We start from the raw sequence: 21699 nt of genomic DNA on the forward strand, positions 1-21699 counted from the left end.
ATGCCATCTGCCTGACACACTGCCTTTTGGGATTGTTCATGAGCAAGTTCTCTGTTATTTATGATTGTTAGCCAAAACCCATATGGAAATGTAGCTTGATACGAGCGCCTCTTGACAATTAAAAGTCTTGAATTTAACTTCTTTCAGCACCATGATAGGACGCAGTGTGAATGTTCTTAGTATCTGTCTGCTGTTGCATATCTTGATTGGGCACTGTGTTGTAGAAAGAACCAAGTTATCAGCAAATTGCCCTGCTACCCAACCTGTCTTTGGATGATCTTTTAGGCAGTAACAGGGGGCCCCCCTGGTTTAAAAATTTCAGATTTAACTTTCATTCACTTAATTGATTGTAGGGTCAGAGCATATGCAAGCATTTTTACTTTTCTGAGAATGTTTAATGTTTTAAAAACTCCCTGTTTCTTTTCTGTGTTAGCTTCCTGAAAGGGCTGCCATAACAAAGTACCACAAACTGGGTGGCTTAAAACAGCAGGAAGTTATTGTCACATATTTTTTGAAGCCAGAAATCTGAAATGAAGGTGTTTAGGGTCCATCCCAATGATCTCATTTTAGAGACCCTATCTCCAAATCCAGGCACATTCTGAGATATGGGGGGGGGCGGGGGGGCTTCAACACCATGTTTTGGGAAAACACAATTCAAGTCATAATACCCTCTTGCAGAAATATCAAGACAGATAGATGACAAGGTGATAAAGCACATATGAATTAATGATAGGCTGACGAGTTTAAAGAGGGTATCTTTGTATGTCTTTTGATTTCTACTCACACAGGTAATATACTAGTGTTGCCAAGTACCTAATACATGCATAAATATTCATTGCCCCTCCCCCCTGCCACCTACTGCTTCACACACATATTAGAAGATTAAGATAGTTGCATTTGTCATATGATTGACTCTTCTGCTCAGCAGTTTTCTGCTGCCACCCCTGACTTTCTCATTCCCCACTTCCCTTCTCTTTAGAAAAAAACCATCTTATTCTCAAGACTCAATGGATAGATGTGAGCTTTGTGATACGCGAGACTAGATTCCCTCCTGGTTAGAAACCAACGGTGCTGGTACTGTGTAAGGGAATCCCAAGAAAAGCTTCTATTTGGGGACGTAGGGCTTGAACCCCAGCCCCACTGGTCAACACAGTTCTTAAACGTGCAATAACCAGAGCTGAGAGAAACAGCTACCGTGACGGACGGCTGAAAAGAGACAAGAGACAAGAAAACAAAGCAAAGATAACCAGCATTCACTGAGCACATGTTGTATGTGGCAGGGGAGTTTACCCAAAAAGAAAAAGAGAAAGAAAGAAGATGAGACCCTCGGTGCCTAATAACAGACATAAGGCAGTTTGGCCAACAGGTCAGAGTCAGAGCCCACTGAGTGGGCCCTGTCTCTGGCTTCTGCTGCACCTGTCTGCTCTTCCCACCACTTTCTTCCAGATCCTCAACAGAAGTCTCCATCAGTGTACACGTGGGGTGGGCGGGGTGGCTCCCGCTCCAGGGGGAGAGCCCTGCACACTTCCCTTTGGCCACTGGCCTCTTACCCCACACTCAGCCTCAGACTTCTGTGCAAGCCGGCAAGCTCCAGGCATCAGCTGCCCTGGTGGGATATCATTGCTGAGAAAAGCTGCAAAGATAGGACAAGCCTCAAGCACACAATGTGAAGAAGATGGCTAATATAGAGAAAAGAACATCTAGGGGATATTATCTGACAGGAAATCCCTGATGGACTATAGAAGGAGTAGGAGGCAGAAGTAGGAAGGAGTTGGGATGGAATAGTAAAGGTAATAACAGCAACAAAATGGAAATTCATTAAGCTTACACTCTGGGTCAAGCCCTCTGCTAAGTGCCTCCTGTGCATTTTTCATCCCAGCCACCACAGGAGGCAGATACTAGGATTATCCCTGTTTTCCAGAAGACTGAGGTCTAGAAAGAGTAAATAGCTTGATGGTCTACAACATAGCTGGTGGAAGAACTGAGATTCAAATCTGGGTCTGCCTACCTCCAGAGGCCAAGACCAAAAAAAAAAAGAGCACCTACTATATTCTATGTGGAGACTAGAGAAGGAACCATTTAAGGGGCGCCTGGGTGGCTCAGGTGGTTAAGTGTCCAACTCTAGGTTTTGGTTCAGGTCACAATCTCAAGGTTCATGAGTTTGAGCCCCACATTGGGCTCCATGCTGAAGTGTGGAGCCTGCTTGGTATTCTCTCTCTCTCTCTCTCTCTCTCTCTCTCTCTCTCTCTGTCCCTCCCAATCTCTCTCTCTCTAAGTAAATAAACAAGAGAGACAGAATCACTTAAGAAAATGGAGTTAAATGGTTTTTCATGACCTCGATGATCTCTTTTAAAATTTTTTTTTTCATCGTTTATTCATTTTTGGGACAGAGAGAGACAGAGCGCGAACAGGGGAGGGGCAGAGAGAGAGAGGGAGACACAGAATCAGAAACAGGCTCCAGGCTCTGAGCCATCAGCCCAGAGCCCGACGCGGGGCTCGAACCCACGGACCGCGAGATCGTGACCTGGCTGAAGTCGGACGCTCAACCGACTGCGCCACCCAGGCGCCCCAATGATCTCTTTTAAATTCTCCCAGAACTTATTTTAAATTCTAAATTTTAGTTTAATTTTAAATTCTCCCTCAATGTATTATTACTAAAAATAATAACAGCTTCTCAGTATGAAAGCACAGAGCTGGGTCCTTCAAGTTACAGAGTCTGGATTAGAACAAGAGAATTCCTGTCCTCTCTTACTTTCCAAACTCTCTTTAGATTCATGCATATGGTGAAATATTCTCAATACCTGTGAAAAAGTTAGGTATACATTACTTTATTTGAAGAATATATGGATTGAGAAACTCATTCTTTAGGTCATTCATGAAGATTGACACTGACTCCCAAAGCCACAGGGATATCAGAATTGGAAAATGGTGTACTTTAAATAGTTTTCCTCATACTAAAAAGCTACTGGTTAGAAGCCCTCAAGCTGGAATAAACTTAGTGTGTCAGATCAAAATATCTAGACTTTTTCAGTTTCATTTTAGCAAACCGTGATCTCATATAATGTCCTGCCAAGGCCTAAAACAATTGCTGTCTAGTGACCTAGTTATTTAGAGGACTAATCTGATGTTTTGTTCCTATCTTTTGGAAACCAGAGGTAATAAAGGATTAACCCCTGACAAATAGAATTCCAGTTTAATCCTACACCTAGGAGGTCTGCTAACTGCATCAGCATCGATGTCCGTTCATATGTAATTCAGGATCTGTGATGCTGAAATATTAAACTTTATTTTTAAATCAAGATGCTATATGTACACTTAGAAGAATGAATCTCTCCTAACTTGCTCTCCTGTTGGACAGACAGTGAGGAAGACCATGGGTCAAGGAAAAGCAGTGATGTGTGCCTTTGCCTGATGCCTCATGGGGCAGGCATTTCATTTAGCATTTCATTTGGGCTGGGTAGGAAGACAGGGAAATACAGAAGACATTGTACTTTCTCTTCAGGGGTTTGGACCACACTGTGTTCAAGAACTAGTTTTTATCCATAGGTGTTGGAAGGGATGTAAATGAGATGTGTGTGTTGGGGGGCAGGGAGGGAGAGAGAGGGAGAATATGTGTGTAAAGAGAATGTGCAATGCACACTGGTGGGAAAACCTTGAAGGGAGCTTCACTGGAAAAGCAGACTGTACTGTAAAGCCTCCAAGGAAAGAAAGGAAGCTGGTGGCTTAGGAGGACATTGGGCTTACCTCATCCTGCTGATCGCTTAGATTCCACCCACATCTGCCTAAATAACCCAGAAAACCGCTGGAAGACTAGCTGAATAGACTCTCCAGAGCCAAGCGTAGACAAGAGGCCCATGGAAGAGGGTAGGAAGGGCAGAGAAGCAGTGCACACTACACGGACTGGTGGGAGGGAGCTGGGGCGGTGGAGGGGCAGCCCGCCCGGCAAGGCAGAGCCCCCAAGTCTGGCTTGCAAAAGCGGAGGGGCCAGACAGAGTGTGTTCTGACAGCCAGCAGGACTTAACATCCAGAATGTTATAAGTCAACAGCTCTGCTCGGAAAGCGGGAGGGCGAGAGGACACTGGGAGGGAGAGGTGTTGAGCCCCGGAAGACAGGGTTCAGCTCAGCGGGGAACAAATGCACTGGCCAGCACCACTGCCCTCTCCCACCTCCCAGCCAAAATTCCAAAGGGAACCAGTTCACGGCACCAAACTTGCTTGCACTGCGCAAACGCCCAACGTTGTACTTCTGTGGATCCATCCTTCCGATGGGCCTGCCTCCCTCCTGGTGCTGCAGGGCCTCTGCCGCAGGGGACCACCAACACCAAAGCTGGCTAAGCTTGCCCCTCCCACCCCTTTGCACCTTGTGGATCCACCCCATCTGATACGCCCTTGGCCAGATCACATCAAAGCAGCTCCACATGCCTGGCAGTGTGCAAGCAGCCCAGACAGGGGCCACAGCACTCCACAGTGAGTCCTGCCCCTAGGAGAGGGGAAGATAAGGTACACACCAGTCTGACTGTGGCCCCAGTGGTGGCCTGAGAGCAGACATTGGGTCTGACTGCGACCCGCCCAGCTACCACAGGGACTACCCAAAATGACGAAACAGAAGAATTCTCCTCAAAAGCAACTCCAGGAAGTAGCGACAGCTAACGAACTGATCAAAACCGATTTAAGCAAAATAATGGAACAAGAATTTAGAATAATAGTCATAAAATTACTCGCTGGGCTTGAAAAAAGCATAGAGGACAGCAGAGAATCTACTGCTACAGAGATCAAGGGACTAAAAAGTAGTCATGAGGGACTAAAAAATGCTATAAATGAGGTGCAAAATAAAATGGAGGCTGCTTCAGCCTCTCACAGACTGAAGGGGCAGAGGGGAGAATAGGTGAATTAGAAGATAAAATTATGGAAAAAGAGGAAGCTGAGAAAAAGGAAGATAAAAAAATCCAGGATCAGGAGGGGGATAATTAGAGAACTAAGTGATTCAATCAAACAGAACAATATCCATATCACCGGAATTCCAAAAGAAGAAGAGAGAGAAAGGGGCTGAAGGTGTACTTGAACAAATCATAGCTGAGAACTTCCCTGATCTGGTGAAGGAAATAGGGATTGAAATCCAAGAGGCACAGAGAACTCCCTTCAGACATAACTTGAATCAATCTTCTGCATGACATAGCATAGTGAAACTGGCAAAATATAAGGATAAAGAGAGAATTCTGAAAGCAGCTAGGGATAAACAGGCCCTAACTTCCAAAGGTAGACACATAAGGGTAGTAGCAGACCTATCTACTGAAACTTGGCAGACCAGAAAGGAATGGCAGAAAATCTTCAATGTGATCAACAGAAAAAATATGCAGCCAAGAAGCCTTTATCCAGCAAGCCTGTCATTCAGAATAGAAGGAGATAAAGATCTTCCCAAACAAACAAAAACTGAAGGAATTCATCACCACTAAATCAGCGCTACAAGAGATCCTAAGGGGGACTCTGTGAGTGAAATGTTGCAAGGACCACAAAGTACCAGAGACATCACTACAACCATGAAACCTACAGACATCACAATGACTCTAAACACATATCTTTCAATAATAACACTGAATGTAAATGGACTAAATGCTCCAATCAAAAGACATAGGGTATCAGAATGGATAAAAAAAACAAGACCCATCTATTTGCTGTCTACAAGAGATGCATTTTAGACCTGAGGACACCTTCAGATTGAAAGTGAGGGGATGGAGAACTATCTATCATGCTACTGGAAGTCAAAATAAAGCTGGAGTAGCCATACTTATATCAGACAAACTAGACTTTAAATTAAAGGCTGTAACAAGAGATGAAGAAGGGCATCATATAATAATTACAGGGTCTACCCATAAGGAAGAGCTAACAATTATAAATGTCTATGCACCGAATACAGAAGCCCCCAAATATATAAACAATTAATCACAAACATAAGCAACCTTATTGATAAGAATGTGGTCATTGCAGGGGACTTTAATATCCCACTTACAACAATGGATAGATCATGTAGACACAGGATCAATAAAGAAACAAGGGCCCTGAATGATACATTGGATCAGATGGACTTGACAGATATATTTAGAACTCTGCATCCCAAAGCAACAGAATGTACTTTCTTCTCAAGTGCACATGTAACATTCTCCAAGATAGATCACATACTGGGTCACACAACAGCCCTTCATAAGTATAAAAGAATTGAGATCATAACCAGGCACACTTTCAGACCACAATGCTATGACACTTGAAATGAACCACAGGAAAAAGCCTGGAAAACCTCCAAAAGCATGGAGGTTAAAGAACACCCTACTAAAGAATGAATGGGTCAACCAGGCAATTAGGGAAGAGATTAAGAAATATATGGAAATGAAAATGAAAATACAACAATCCAAATGCTTTGGGATGCAGTGAAGGCAGTCCTGAGATGAAAATACATTGCAATCCAGGCCTATCTCAAGAAACAAGAAACATCCCAAATATAAAATCTAACAGCACACCTAAAGGAAATAGAAGCAGAACAGCAAAGACACCCAAAACCCAGCAGAAGAAGAGAAAAAATAAAGATCAGAGCAGAAATAAACAATATAGAGTCCCCCCAAAAAAAACAGTAGAACAGATCAATGAAACAAAGAGTTGCTTTTTTGAAAAAATTAACAAAATCAAGAAACCTCTGGCCAAGTTTCTCAAAAAGAAAAGAGAGAGAACCCAAATAGATAAAATCATGAATGAAAATGGAGTTATTATAACCAATCCCTCAGAAACACAAGCAATTATCAGGGAATCCTATGAAAAATTATATGCCAACAAACTGGACAACCTGGAAGAAACGGACAAATTACTAAGCACCCACACACTTCCAAAATTCAAACAGGAAGAAATAGAAAATTTGAACAGGCCCATAACAGGCGAAGAAATTGAATCAGTTATCAAAAATCTCCCAAGAAATAAGAGTCCAGGACCAAATGGCTTCCCTGGGGAATTCTACCAGAGGTTTAAAGCAGATACAATACCTATCCTTCTCAAGCTGTTCCAAAAAATAGAAAGGGAAGGAAAACTTCCAAACTCGTTCTATGAAGCCAGCATTACTTTGATTCCCAAACCAGACAGAGACCCAGCAAAAAAAGAGAACTACAGGCCAATATCCCTGATGAATATGGATGCAAAGATTCTCAACAAGATACGAGCAAATTGAAATCAAAAGCATATAAAAAGAATTATTCACCATGCTCAAGTGGGATTCATTCCTGGGCTGCAGGGCTGGTTCAATATTCGCAAATCAATCAATGTGATACATCACATTAATAAAAGAAAAGATAAGAACCATATGATCCTGTTAATTGATGCAGAAAAAGCATTTGACAAAATTCAGCATTCTTTCATAATAAAAACCCTCGAGAAAGTTGGGATAGAAGGAACATGCTTAAACATCATAAAAGCCATTTATGAAAAGCTAATATCATCCTCAATGGGGAAAAACTGAGAGCTTTCCCCCTGAGATCAGAAACACGACAGGGATGTCCTCTCTCACCACTGTTAACATAGTGTTGGGAGTTCTAGCATCAGCAATCAGGCAACAAAAGGAAATCAAAGACATCCAAATTGGCAAAGATGAAGTCAAGCTTTCACTTTTTGCAGATGATATGATATTATACATGGAAAACCCGAAAGACTCCACCAAAAGTCTGCTAGAACTGATACATGAATTCAGCAAAGTTGCAGGATACAAAATTAATGTACAGAAATCAGTTGCATTCTTATAGACTAATAATGAGGCAACAGAAAGACAAATAAAGAAACTGATCCCATTCACAATGGCACCAAGAATCATAAAATACCTATGAATAAACCTAACCAAAGATATAAAAGATCTGTATGCTGAAAACTATAGAAAGCTTATGAAGAAAATTGAAGACGATACAAAGAAATGGAAAAACATTCCATGCTCATAGACTGGAAGAATAGATATGGTTAAAATGTCAATACTACCCAAGACAATCTACACACTCAATGCAATCCCAATCAAAATTGCACCAGCATTTTTCTCAAAGCTAGAACAAGCAATCCTAAACTCTGTATGGAAACACAAAAGACCCTGAATAGCCAAAGTAAAATTGAAGAAGACGACCAGAGCAGGAGGCATTACAATCCCAGACTTTAGACTCTACCACAAACCTATAATCATCAAGACAGCATGGCATTGGCACAAAAACAGACACATAGACCAATGGAATAGAATAGAGACTCCAGAATTCGACTGACAAAACTATGGCCAACTAATCTTTGACAAAGCAGGAAAGAATAGCAAATGGAAAAAAAGTCTCTTTAACAAATGGTGCTGGGAGAACTGGACAGCAACATGCAGAAGAATGAAACTAGACCACTTTCCTACACCATTCACAAAAATAAACTCAAAATGGATAAAGGACCTGAATGTGAGACAGGAAACCATCAAAACCCTAGAGGAAAAAGCAGAAGAAAACCTCTCTGACCTCAGCCACAGCAATTTCTTACTTGACACATCTCCAAAGGCAAGGGAATTAAAAGCAAAAATGAACTATTGGGACCTCATGAAGATAAAAAGCTTCTGCACCACAAAGGAAACAACAAAACTAAAAGGCAACCAACGGAATGGGAAAAGATATTTGCAAATGACATATGGGACAAAGGGCTAGTATTCAAAATCTATAAAGAACTCACCAAACTCCACACCCGAAAAACAAATAATCCAGTGAAGAAATGGGCAGAAAACATGAATAGACACTTCTCTAAAGAGGACATCCGGATGGCCAACAGGCGCATGAAAAGATGCTCAACGTCGCTCCTCATCAGGGAATTACAAATCAAAACCACACTCAGATACGACCTCACGCCAGTCAGAGTGGCTAAAATGAACAAATCAGGAGACTCTAGATGCTGGCGAGGATGTGGAGAAACAGGAATCCTCTTGCACTGTTGGTGGGAATGCAAACTGGTGCAGCCACTCTGAAAAACAGTGTGGAGGTTCCTCAAAAAATTAAAAATAGATCTACCTTATGACCCAGGAATAGCACTGCTAGGAATTTACCCAAGGGATACAGGAGTGCTGATGCATAGGAGCACTTGTACCCCAATGCTGATAGCAGCACTTTCAACAATAGCCAAATTATGGAAAGAGCCTAAATGTCCATCAACTGATGAATGGATAAAGAAGTTGTGGTTTATATATACAATGGAATACTACTTGGCAATGAGAAAGAATGAAATATGGCCTTTTGTAGCAATGTGGATGGAATTGGAGAGTGTTATGCTAAGTGAAATAAGTCATACGGAGAAAGACAGATACCATGTCTTCACTCTTATGTGGATCCTGAGAAACTTAACAGAAGACCATGGGGGAAGGGAGGGGGAGGGGATAAAAAGCTAGAGAGGGAGGGAGGCAAACCATAAGAGACTCTTAAAAACTGAGAATAAACTGAGGGTTGATGGGGGGTGGGAGGGAGGGGAGGGTGGGTGATGGGCATTGAGGAGGGCACCTGTTGGGATGAGCACTTGGTGTTGTATGGAAACCAATTTGACAATAAATTTCATCTTTAAAAAAAGAATTTCAGAAAGAAAAAAATAAAAATAAAGCCTCCTAAGGAACATTCCACTAGCCTCAATGCTCAGACATGCAGAAGCGCCATGCTGTGGACAGGGATGGGCACCATGTGGCGGTCTGGTGAGTGAGAAGCGGCCTTTCCTTCAGGGCAGACTGAGATCTGCAGCATGGAGATTAGAAAAGGGAAGCTTGGTAGAATGAGCAAACTGAGGACGGGAGTAAGGAAGGAAATACTCCATGGGTGCTCTTCCCGAGGATAATGGGAAAGTCTTTCCCACCTACACAGCAGTGCCTTTCAGGGATTTCATTTCAGTGGAATTCGATCCGCGCTTCAACAGCAGACTGCAGGAATGGCCTGGATTCTTCACTCTTCCCTGTGTCTATGCCCTCTGCCATGTTGGCTTTGTTATTCCCCCATCAAAAGGCCCCCCATCCTTCTCTACCATGAGTCTGAGTTCGGCCACGTGACATGCTTTGGCCAGTGGGATGTTAGCAGATGGGAAGCTTGCAGAGGCATGAAAAGATGCATGCATAATAAAGCTTGCTGTCCATTAATTCTGCCATCACCAGAAGGACATGCCAGGGGCAAGCTCTTTGCACCAGGAGGAAGGTGAGAGACACATGGAACAGAAACACCCCCACCCAAGCCCAGTGTAGATCACCTGACCCCTGCCAACCAGAGAAATAACATACATAATAATATAAGCGGCTTGTCTGAGAGAAAGACAAGCTTGCAGAAGCCCTCATGCAGAGGCCAGTCTTCACCACCACGCTGTGCGGTTCCTGTGAAGGATAAAGGTGCTAGGCAAATAAAGGGAGGTATGACACGCCCTGGAATCTTCCTCCACTCTAGCTTGTGTGAGGCGAGGGCATCCCATTGAGGCGCCCATGTCCAGGAGTTCCCAGCAGTAAGCAGGGCCCATGGTGGCCTGGGAGCAGGGAGGGTCTTCCTCTTCAACCTCCGTTCCACCACCCTGTCCCCTGCCCAGTCACACGACAGATCTTGAGATAGGATAATTCTCCCCAACTAGAGGAGGGTTCCCATGCCGAAAAGGGAGAAATCACTCTTGGGCTACATGTCATGATTTAAGTATAATGATGTATTACACATGTGAAAATATATTCATATTATATGTATGTGTATATGTATATATATGTGCATTGAACATTTTGAAAATGTGTATGGGCAAGTGTCACAGGTATATATGGATGGAACTATAACAGGGTAAACAGTATGTTAGCAACTCTTCAATTCTTTGAAGTGCTGTCATCTTCAGACTTCATTATAGTCTGCTTTTACAATGATAGTATTACTATAAAGCTGAAACTTCTCATGAACTATTAAAAATTCCTGCTTTGAACTTCAGACCTTCCTCCAGTCAAGTAAACACATATACCTGTAAGTTACATACCACAAGCAGACATATTGCATTCTGCATGTTATTTTTACCTGTACAAGCTAAGAACATGTCAATTGATTAAAATAATATTCTCTTGATCACACACAGATATGCTATTAGATGCCTCACTGTAAGCTTAGAATATGGGCATCCAGCTTTTTGGGTGGTGTGCACAAATAGCTTTCCATATAAAATTAGGTCCGTTTTGTGCTTGGTAATTTGTAAGCCCTAAATTCTAAGAAGAAAAGTCTAATTCAACATCTTCATCAGTGGTGACCTGTCTGGAGTCATGCCCTGGACACTGCCCGTCACAGTCTTGTTCCCTTACCATACTCCAAGCCCCGACACTCAGCAAGGCATTGAGTACCAGAGAAAGGACCTCTTCGTGTCCTCCCTTATTCTGTATTTAACCAGACCCTGAGTCTTTTGTGCCATCGTGGCTGCCTCTCCTTCCTCATACCCAATGAGTCATGTCCCATCAAGGCTTCTTTCCTTTTTTTTTCTTAATGTTTATTTTTGAGAGACACAGAGACAGAATGTGAGTGGGGGAAGGGCAGAGAGAGAGAGGGAAACACAGAACCCGAAGCAGGCTCTAGGCTCTGAGCTGTCAGCACACAGCCCGACGCGGGGCTCTAACTCAGGAACTGTGAGATCATGACCTGAGCTGAAGTCGGATGTTTAACTGACTGAGCCACCCAGGCACCCCAAGACTTCTGTGTCTTGAAGTCACCCTGCTATCACCACCTTCACAGTCAGAGAAGATGGCAGAGTAGAAAGATCCTGAGCTCACCTCATCCCACGGACACAACATAACAACTATATTCATATAACTGACTCTGAAAACAACCTGAAGACTATTAATACCACCAGAATAAGCCATTATATAGAGTATTGCTCTAGCTGCTTAACCAAGGTCTCTCTTTCTCTCTCTTCAACACACACACACACACACCTCTTCATCCTTAATACTATTGTCTGTGAAAGAGTCATTACTGGTAAATTGTCCCTTTCAATCTAGAACCAAGATTTTCCTTGGATATAAGCTACCATATTTTTTTAATCTAGTCCTTTCGACCCCACTCTAAGTATCCTTTTTCCTTTTTCCCTCATGATACCATCACCCTTATATGTATATCCAAGGGGCAGGAGAAAAAACACACTCCAGCAAGTATTTATCACTGAAGTTGCAATTTCGTGTCTCCTGCTTTTGAGTTCACATGAGCCAAAAAAAAAAAAAAAAAAAAAAAAAAAAAAAAAAAACACCTCACTGAGTTGTGTTTTGCTCAAGACAAAAATTATGAGGAGGGAGAAAGAGTGAAGGGTTACATCTGGAGAGAGTTAAGTTCTGTGGCTGGAAGAGCAGCTGGGACGATGTAATGCGGCAGCTTCCTCCCGCAGCCATGATGCTTTAGCTTGAAAATGCGTGGGTTGTTGAGTGGTATGGGTTTTATTTGGAAAGAAGGAATAGAGTGTGCTTTCAGAGAGGAAATTTAACAGTTTATTCATGTTCTTCAACCACTTTTTGCCCTAAATTTATTGACCAGGAAGACACTGTTAACAAAAATTGGGAGGTCTTGAGGAAACTCTAAATCTCCCACAACTGTTAATTCTTGGGCACGATTAGAGCTTTTGACAAGATTTTGTGGAGTGCCTTTTTTAAATGTTCAAAAACATAACGTCTTTTTTTGGTCCCTCTTTGATGCTTGTACTGCTCTTGCTTTACTTACTTCAGCACTAAGCAGCCTGATAATTCAAGCCAGGCATGGAGGGATGGCGACCAGTGGCCTTGAGGGTTGTTTGCAATGGTGTTCCTCAAATATCCCGGCCTTTGTTGGAATCACCTGAGAACCTATCATCCCTTCTCTTCCTCTCTTATCTGTCTACCTGCACTGTTGGATTAATGATCAAGAGTAATTCGGCCACATAAAATTGCTATGAAATGAAAAAGTTTCCACCTGAGCATAAAACAATGTTTTATCTACGCTAACACATGCCCTACTATGCAAATTGCTGGCCCAATTTCCTTAGGGGAAAAAGTTGGCCAAAATATTCTAACCTCCTTCAGATTTAATGGAGAGACATGCTTAGAAACACTCTTTTATCTACAAATACTTTAGGTTTCAAGAGATGGTTCTCAAGTGGATTTGTTTATAAGTTTGAAGGTGGCAATTCCTGAGGTGTCTCCTCCAAAGCAGAGAGTGGATCTAGGAGTCTTGAAAGAGGGGCATGAACTTCTCCCACTTACTGAGAAATTCTCTCTCAGGAAGAATCTCGCATTCCATGACTTTCCTTCACAGCATTTCTCTCAGAGAAAGGTCAGTGCAGGCTGACCTCTTCATCTTTCCCCTGCCCCTAGGATCACCTGGTCCCAGGCGCTCTCTGTGAGGCCAAAGCCAAAGGTTGTGCCCTGTTCATCTCTAGTTCTCAGCCATTTGTGCTCAGCTGACCAACCTGCCATTTTGCAACCAGTCTCTTCTCCTGCATTTTGAATCACTGCACACACCTATCTCCCTTCTCACTGACCACTCCTCCTTTGTCTTTTTTGAGTTTCTCCAAGTCATTTGTCCTTCTCCATTCATCGCTCAACTTCTAAATCTTGGAGTTTTGTAGCGCTCCATTTTGATATACTTACACCCTCTCTAGATGACCTCCGACAGTCCATGGATTTAGATGCCATCTCTATGAAAAGGACACTGTGGCTTTAGCTTTAGGTATGCCATCCAGGCTCACCCACCATCCAACTCCTATTCAACTTGTCTGCTTGGACATCTAATGGGAATCTCAAATTTAATATACTCCAAGTCTACTATGAAATTACCTCATTTGTTTTATGTTTATTCCTTTTTGTCTGTCTCCTGCCACCCACTTAAATAGCAAGGACCAAGTCTATTGTTTCCACTACCATATCCCCACACATAGATCAAAGTTTAGCACATGCTAAGGGTTCAACAAATATTTAACTGAATGAAAAAATATTTTTGAGAAAAAAAGAGTAGCTTCAAAAGGACAAATATTATTCCACTTACATGAGGTATCTAGAATAGTCAAATTCATACAGACACAAAGTAGAATAGTGGTGGCCAGGGGCTGTATGGGTTGGGGAAATGGGGAGTTAGTGTTTAATGGATGCAGAGTTTCAGTTGGATATGAAAATTTTCTGGAGATGAATGGTGGTAATTGTTGCCCAACAATGTGAATGCACCGAACTGAACACTTACAAATGGTTATAATGGTAAGTAATATGTTACACAGATCATATCTCAATAAACAAAAAGAAACAGCTCCATGAATATTGAAAATCAGCTGAGGGAAATAAATCTCTTCACTGAGGACATCCACAAACGTCACAGGAAAACTCCTTAATGCCTAAAATGCTCATACTTTTGGCCACCTACTTACCCAAACAGGACTTGATCCATGGACATACCCATGGCTTGTCCCAAAACTTTCTGCAGGACTTCCACCATGTTTACTCTTTAAGTTCAACACACTGCCAGCCTTCTCTTAGGAAATGTTAGGTTAATAACCATCTATTTTACTGCTGAGTCCTACAGCCAGCACTCACCATGTTTTCCTTTTCTTTAATGAATTTATTTATTTATTTATTTGAGAGTGAGTGTGAGCAGGGGAGAGGGGTAGGGTGTGGGGGGAGAGAGAGGGGGGCGGGGGAGAGAATCTTAAGCAGGCTCCACGCTCAGTGTTGGGTTCGATCCCTCAACCCTGGGATCACGTCCTGAGCCAAAATCAAGAGTTGGTCCCTCAGCTGACTAAGCCACCCAGGCACCCCACCATGCTTTCCATTTTGTCAATCAAAGTTTAGCACAACTGGGGTGCCTGGATGGCTCAGTCGGTTAAGTGTCCGACATGATCTCGCGGTTTGTGAGTTCTAGCCCCACGTCGGGCTCTGTGCTGACAGCTCAGAGCCTGGAGCCTGCTTCGGATTCTGTGTCTCCTTCTCTCTCTGCCCCTCCAATGCTCACCCTCTGTCTCTCTCAGTCTCTCAAAAATAAATAAACATTAAAAAATTTTTTTAAATACTTTAAAAAAAAATTTAGCACAACTTTCCTTTTCTTGCTATTTTTGAAGATTACATGGGCATGCACTTTTCACATATTATAAGATTTTCTTTCTCTTTCAGAATCATACCTACCCCCAAAGAATTCATCCATGATGTGTGTCTAACTTCTGTCCTTTTCTGACAGAAGTTGTGTTTTGTCACATTTTCCTGTTGTGTTTTCTCTAATACCCTCCCATCATAACTGTGGCCCTTCCTTGCCAGTGTTCTCAACAGTGTCACAGCTTTTGCACTTATTGGCCGTGTCAAGGTTAATAATGTCCCAAAACACATGATGATGAAACACAGCATAGAGAACACAACTAGACTAATGATCGAAATGAGGCCCGTGCCATCTGCTGATGCAGGGGAGGAATTGGTGTATTCTAGAAGGACAAACTTGTGGCCTGGGAGCCACAACGCAGCCTGGGGACATGACTTTTATCGTTTGTTTGGATTTATTTGGCCCATAAAGTACTTTTTTACAAAATCTGTTTCCTATATGTAAAGCTCTGGAGCTGCCCAGATAAATATCCAGATTTATGACCTTGTTTGAAAAATTAGAAGATCAACAATTGGGTCTCCATTCTGCAGCAGGAAGCAGCTGGCCCTTAGCAACAGGGCCTTTCCGACCAACATGAGCTCTCTTGTTAACCACAGTCCCCACCCAGCCCACTGGCCCATGGCATCCATGACCCACCTGGTCCCAACAAGCACTTGAATTAGAAGTCCCCCCACCCCGCCGTGTGAACAGAAGGAAGCCTCAATCCAGGATGAAGCCTCCTAAGCAAGGCCTCCACACAGAGAAAATTTTGTGCTTTGATGTGGAATAACCCAGTGACAAATATGCCTCAACTAATAAAACCGCCAATGTGTATAAAATCAAGTTGGTGAGTTTTTAAGAAATAAATTAAATATGGATAAGCCACAAGAAAACCAAACAAATTTTTTTAGTGAGGTCAAATCATTAAAAAAAAATTACTGTGCTTTAAAAAACAACCTCCTGGTAATATTTAAACTCCTAATAGCTGATGTTTTCAAATGAGGAAGAGAAGAATTTCATAATGCTAAGAAACATAATGTAGAGCACACAAAGACAGAAGTGACATCTGCTACCTCAAAATTCCACCATAGGTACTGTCTTCCTGATCGAATCCTGACACTAACAGTCAGACAGATTCAAAGTGACCACATGTCTATTAGGAGCTATAAGTGGTGGTGTTGGGAATGGGCTTGCTTTCCCACAGATCTTCTTAAAGATGAAAAAGTGACTGGTTGTGCATAGACTGGTTGTGCATAGACACAGACTCTATGATGAAAATAGGTGGAAGGAGTTTATTGGCTCATGTCACAGAGAAATTCAAGGGCTCTGAGCTCCTCACGTTGCCTTTAGTTTGGGGCTCTCTATGGTAGTAAGACGGCTCCCCACATCTCCAGGGTTTAGGCCCATAAGCCTCTCTTCCAAAGGTCCCAGAAAAAGGCTTTTACTCTTAATTCACTCAGGTATAGCCACCTCTTAAGGAATAACTATGGCCAGGCAAACGCAATGTTCCAGGTGGCCAGGTCTGAAATCACACACTCACCTCTGATACAAAGGAGGAAAACTTCTGCAGGTCAGAAGTCTGAAGTGAGCCTCAATGGGCTGACGTCAGTGTTAGGAGGATGATGTTCCCTCGGGAAACTCCGCAGGAGTCTTTTCCAGCTTCCAGAGAACGCTGGTCTTCCTTGGCTTGTGGCCCCTTCCTTCATCTTCAAAGCCAACAGCCCAGCATCTGCCAGTCTCTCTCTTTGATTCTGACCTCTGTGTCCACCTCTCTGGTCACTTGAAAGGACTCCTGTGACTACACTGGTCCCAACAGATAATCCAGAATAATCTTACTTCAAGATTATTGCACCTGATCTGCATCCTTACTTTCCCCTTGACATGAAACATGGCATATTCTTAGGTTCCATAGATTCAAACATGGGTGTACTTGGGGTGGGGTGGGGTGGGGGCTATTAATTAACTACCACAAAGTCCAAACCGAATCATCTTCTGTAATCTCAAAGTGCTCTAACTCTACACTGTCTGCTCAGGATTTCTTTATTCTTCACTCCTCTTCTGCTAAGTCCTTGCTTGTGAATTCATTCCCTTCTTCATTTACTAGATAACCAGGGAGGCCATTAGACCGAGGTGGCTCTAATGCTGTGGTGGCCAATAGAAGCACACCAAAATGTAAGCATGTAAATGATTCAAGTCTACAGAATTCAAATCTGAGAACAACCAGTGACAAACAGACAACTAAGAATTCAGCTATAGGGGCACCTGGGTGGCTCAGTCAGTTAAACATCTGACTCTTCATTTCACCTCAGGTCACCATCTCATGGTTCGTGGGATGAACCCCATACCCAGCTCTGTGCTGACAACGTGAAGCCTGCTTGGGATTCTCTCTCTCTCCTTCTTTCTCTGTCCCTCCCCTGATCTCTCTCTCTCTCTCTCTCTCTCAATATGTAGCCATAAAAACAAAAAAAAAAAAAAAAAAAAAAAAAAAAGAATTAAGCTATAGCCAACCAAGTAATTTCCTTTCTTTATATGTAAGTCTTCCCTGGCTCCTGTCAGCCAAGTACTCTTAAACACTTCTGGTTTACCACTACCCAATTAGAATCAATTTTTGCTCAAATAAACTCTTAGAATTTTTAATACACCTTGGTTGGTTTGTCTTCTAGCACTACCACAGGCAAAACACCGCACACGCATGCAATATACAACAGTAAAAAAAAATGTTCCCTTCCCCGATGACATTCACAGTCTCGTGGATGAACAAACCATAAATAACCTGACCAATAAGCGATATTTAAATACCTATTTATTATCAATCTATTTCTTTTTTTTTTAAACGTTTATTTATTTTTGAGACAGAGAGAGACAGAGCATGAACGGGGGAGGGTCAGAGAGAGAGGGAGACACAGAATCGGAAACAGGCTCCAGGCTCCGAGCTGTCAGCACAGAGCCCGACGCGGGGCTCGAACTCACAGACCGCGAGATCATGACCTGAGCCGAAGTCGGACGCTTAACCGACTGAGCCACCCAGGCACCCCATATTATCAACCTATTTCTATGGAGGCGTTAGTTTTTTCCAAACTGGTTTGAAAATAATGGTGGTCTTCGAGATTGTCCTGCTCTCTGTTTTTTCTAACTGGAATCTGTGTCCACATTCCCCCTTGGTGGTCATCAGGACATGGAAGATAGGATGTGGCCTTGGCTGAAACTGAGTGGACAGGAAGTGGTACTTCCTGCCTAGAGTCTCAGTCGAGACAGATGCCCTGGCGCAGAAACAGGGCGGCCTTGACTCTCTGCATAGCATCTTTACCTGACAATACCTTCGGACTCGTGCTCCCCACACCTGCCAGAGTAGCAGCTCGAGGGCATTTACATTTTTATCACTTCACATCAGACATCACGTTGCTTATATTAAGTAGTAAAGGCAAAATGACTCGGGACAAATTGGGAGAAGGGGGCAGTTCCCATGGGTCAAATGAAAGAGAGACAAGGAGGAGACAATCACAGTTACACAGGATGGCTTCCCACTCTTTAAATATTATCTGCCTATCACTAACATTCCATCACATGGGAGCTTTAGGCTTTTAAGTCAATCTCTCTGCTGTTTCATCTTGATCAAGTCTATGCCATAGTGTTCTTGTCTATAGGAAGTGGGTAAAAATGTGGCAATCCTTCACGCAGCTGCAATGAGGTTATTTTTAAAGGAGTTTTAAGGCCTGGGGCAAGTCTCAGTACACAGGTCAAAGGGTTTTGTATACAATCACTAAAAATTCTTTCAATGCTTCTGTAGCTCAACCCGCATTTTAGCCTGTTATCACACCAGAATCATAGGTCCCTTGAAAACATGACCTTGAAACAATCCTTTTAATTATGTGTTGACAGCAACACTCTCTACTCCCTCCTTTTCCAGTTCACTTTCCTCCCCCAACAGAAATGACACAAATACTCACCCTGGAAGATCGCTTTGTGCTACAACACATGACCACGAACCTTAAATCTCAACTGAGCTCCCCGTGTTGCTGAAACAAGTACTTAGCTTGTGCCCCCAGTGAGCAACATAATATGAGTGGTCATCAACTGTAACTTTGTTCGCTGTATTTCCTTGGAAGCCGCAGTCTGGGGGCCAGATTGCTAACAAGCCATCCCACGTGTCAGCCTTGGCTGCCTTCCTCTTGTGTAAAACTCTGCCTGGCCATGTCATATTTTGATTCATTTACTTTCCACTGCTATTTTTTTTTAATTTTTTAATGTTTATTTATTTTTGAGAGAGAGAGAGACAGAGTACGAGCAGGGGAGGGGCAAAGAGAGAGCAAGACACAGGATCCAAAACAGGCTCCAGGCTCTGAGCTGTCAGCACAGAGCCCGATGCGGGGCTCGAACCCACAAACTGTGAGATCATGACCTGAGCCGAAGTCGGACGCTTAACTGACTGAGCCGCTCAGGTGCCCCATCATTCTTTTTAATACTACCTGAAATAGACACTGCATTTACACCCAGAATGTAAGAAGGAATCCCTAAACCAGTATGAAAAAAAATAAAGAATCCAACAGAAAAAAAGGGGCCGAGGCTCTCAAAAGGCAATGGACATAAGAGAAAATTAAAATGACCAGTAAGCATACAAAATGTAATAAAGGAAATAAAGGAAATCCAACCTTTAAAAAAATAAGAGGTCATTTTTTTCACCCAGGAGATTTGCAAACGTTAAAAGATTATATCGTGTATTGTCACGGAGACAGTTATTCTCATAAGCTGGGTTAGAATACAAATTTGTAAAACTTTTGTGGCAGTATGCAATAAAACGTTAAATACCCATCACCTGACGACTCAGCAATGCCCATCGCTGAATACCTACTCTAGTAGACTCTGGAGTAGAGAAGGTAGGCATGTGCATACCATGACATCACTGTTATTGGCAGGAGTAAAATTTGGAGAAGTACCTAAATGTTGATTCACATTGCTAGTTGGTTTTTTTTTTTTTTAATTTTTTTTATGTTTATTTATTTTTGAGAAAGAGACAGAGTGCGAGTGGGGGAGGGACAGAGAGAGAGGGAGACACAGAATCCGAAGCAGGCTCCGGGCTCTGAGCTGTCAGCACAGAGCCTGATGCAGGGCCCAAACTCACGAACCACGAGATCATGACCTGAGCCAAAGTCGGACGCTTAACTCACTGAGCCACCCAGGTACCCCTCACCCTGCTAGTTTTACAAAATGGTGGTAGTGTCTATGAATCACTACCCAAGAGGTCAGAAGCAGGAGAGGCGGTCCAGCATGGTGGTGAAACTTGTGGTCTCAAGTCAGCCCTGTGGGTCTCCGGATCCGGCTGCACCACTTATCACTGTGTGAACAGCAAGCCCTGACCCTCTCTGTGCCCCAAGGGTTTTATCTCAAAGTGAGGCTTACAACAGCACCTACTGTGTTGTGAGCATTAAATCAGGCATTACTTGTAAAGGTCTTAGAACAGCATCTGACACAGGCAAAGTGCTCAATAACTGTTAGCTGTTGTCATAAGGAACACGGAAAGATCTCCTAGACACATGGTTTAAAAAAAAAGTACAGTTGCACGCACTCATGCACCACACAAGATGATTGCAATTATATGTGTATAAATAATACATACATAAATAAAATATGCGTACATAGAGACGAACATAACAATCACTTAAATGTGATTTTTATAACTGTCTTTCATTCTTTTTAGAAGGATAAATGCTATATCCTTTTAAGGAGACTTTTAAAAAATTAATTATTTTAGAAGTTTACATAGAAAACAGCCTGGAAAAAAAGCCCTCTGAATGTTCACACTGATTGCTTTTGGATGAAGACATGATGAATTCATTTTGCTCTCTTGGTCTCTTCCAAATTTCCTTTGGGTTTATGTATTACCTTAATTCCAACATTTAAACAAGTACGGTTTTAAATAAACACATTGCTAACATATACTAATAGAAATGATGATGCTTGAGAATAAAGACCTTTTCTTAGCACTGATGGTTTTCGTGCAGCAAGATGAACTTAAGGTTCCTTCTCTTCCTTTTTTTTTTTTTCCAAAAAACACAGGAGGGTCTGAAAATGAGTAGCAGAAATGACTCCTGGCAAAGAGGTCATGTGAAAAAAGATGAAAGGATGTGGAATGGTCTGATTTGGAAGGAAAAAGGACCCAAATTCACAGCCTCTCTTGAGTTCAGCCTCCAGACACATGTTCTTTTGTTTGAGTGAGGTGAGCAGGGAATGGGGGCAGAGAGAGGGAGGGAGGGAGAGGGAGGGAGGGAGGGAGGGGGAGAGAGAGAGAGAGAGAGAGAGAGAGAGAGAGAGAATCTCAAATAGGCTCCATGCTGTCAGCACAGAGCCAAATGTGGGGCTCAATCCCATGACCCTGGGATCATGACCTGAGCTGAAATCGAGAGTCGGACGCTCAACCGCCAGAGCCACCCAGGCGCCCCGCCATGCATGTTTCGTGTGACCACATTAGTTAACACAGTCGTGAATACGGAAGCCTTGACGTGACATGCATGCTCCATTTGCTCAGGGTCCCCTTGTTTCTAACGGTCTTAAACCCTTTTGCAGCTTGTCTTCATGATACACGCCTGGTTCCTAAAAGCACGTGAGCATGCAGT

The sequence above is a fragment of the Herpailurus yagouaroundi genome, unplaced genomic scaffold (genome assembly GCF_014898765.1).
Source record: "Herpailurus yagouaroundi ecotype Mexico unplaced genomic scaffold, PumYag 203, whole genome shotgun sequence".
NCBI classification, from domain to species: Eukaryota; Metazoa; Chordata; class Mammalia; order Carnivora; family Felidae; genus Herpailurus; species Herpailurus yagouaroundi.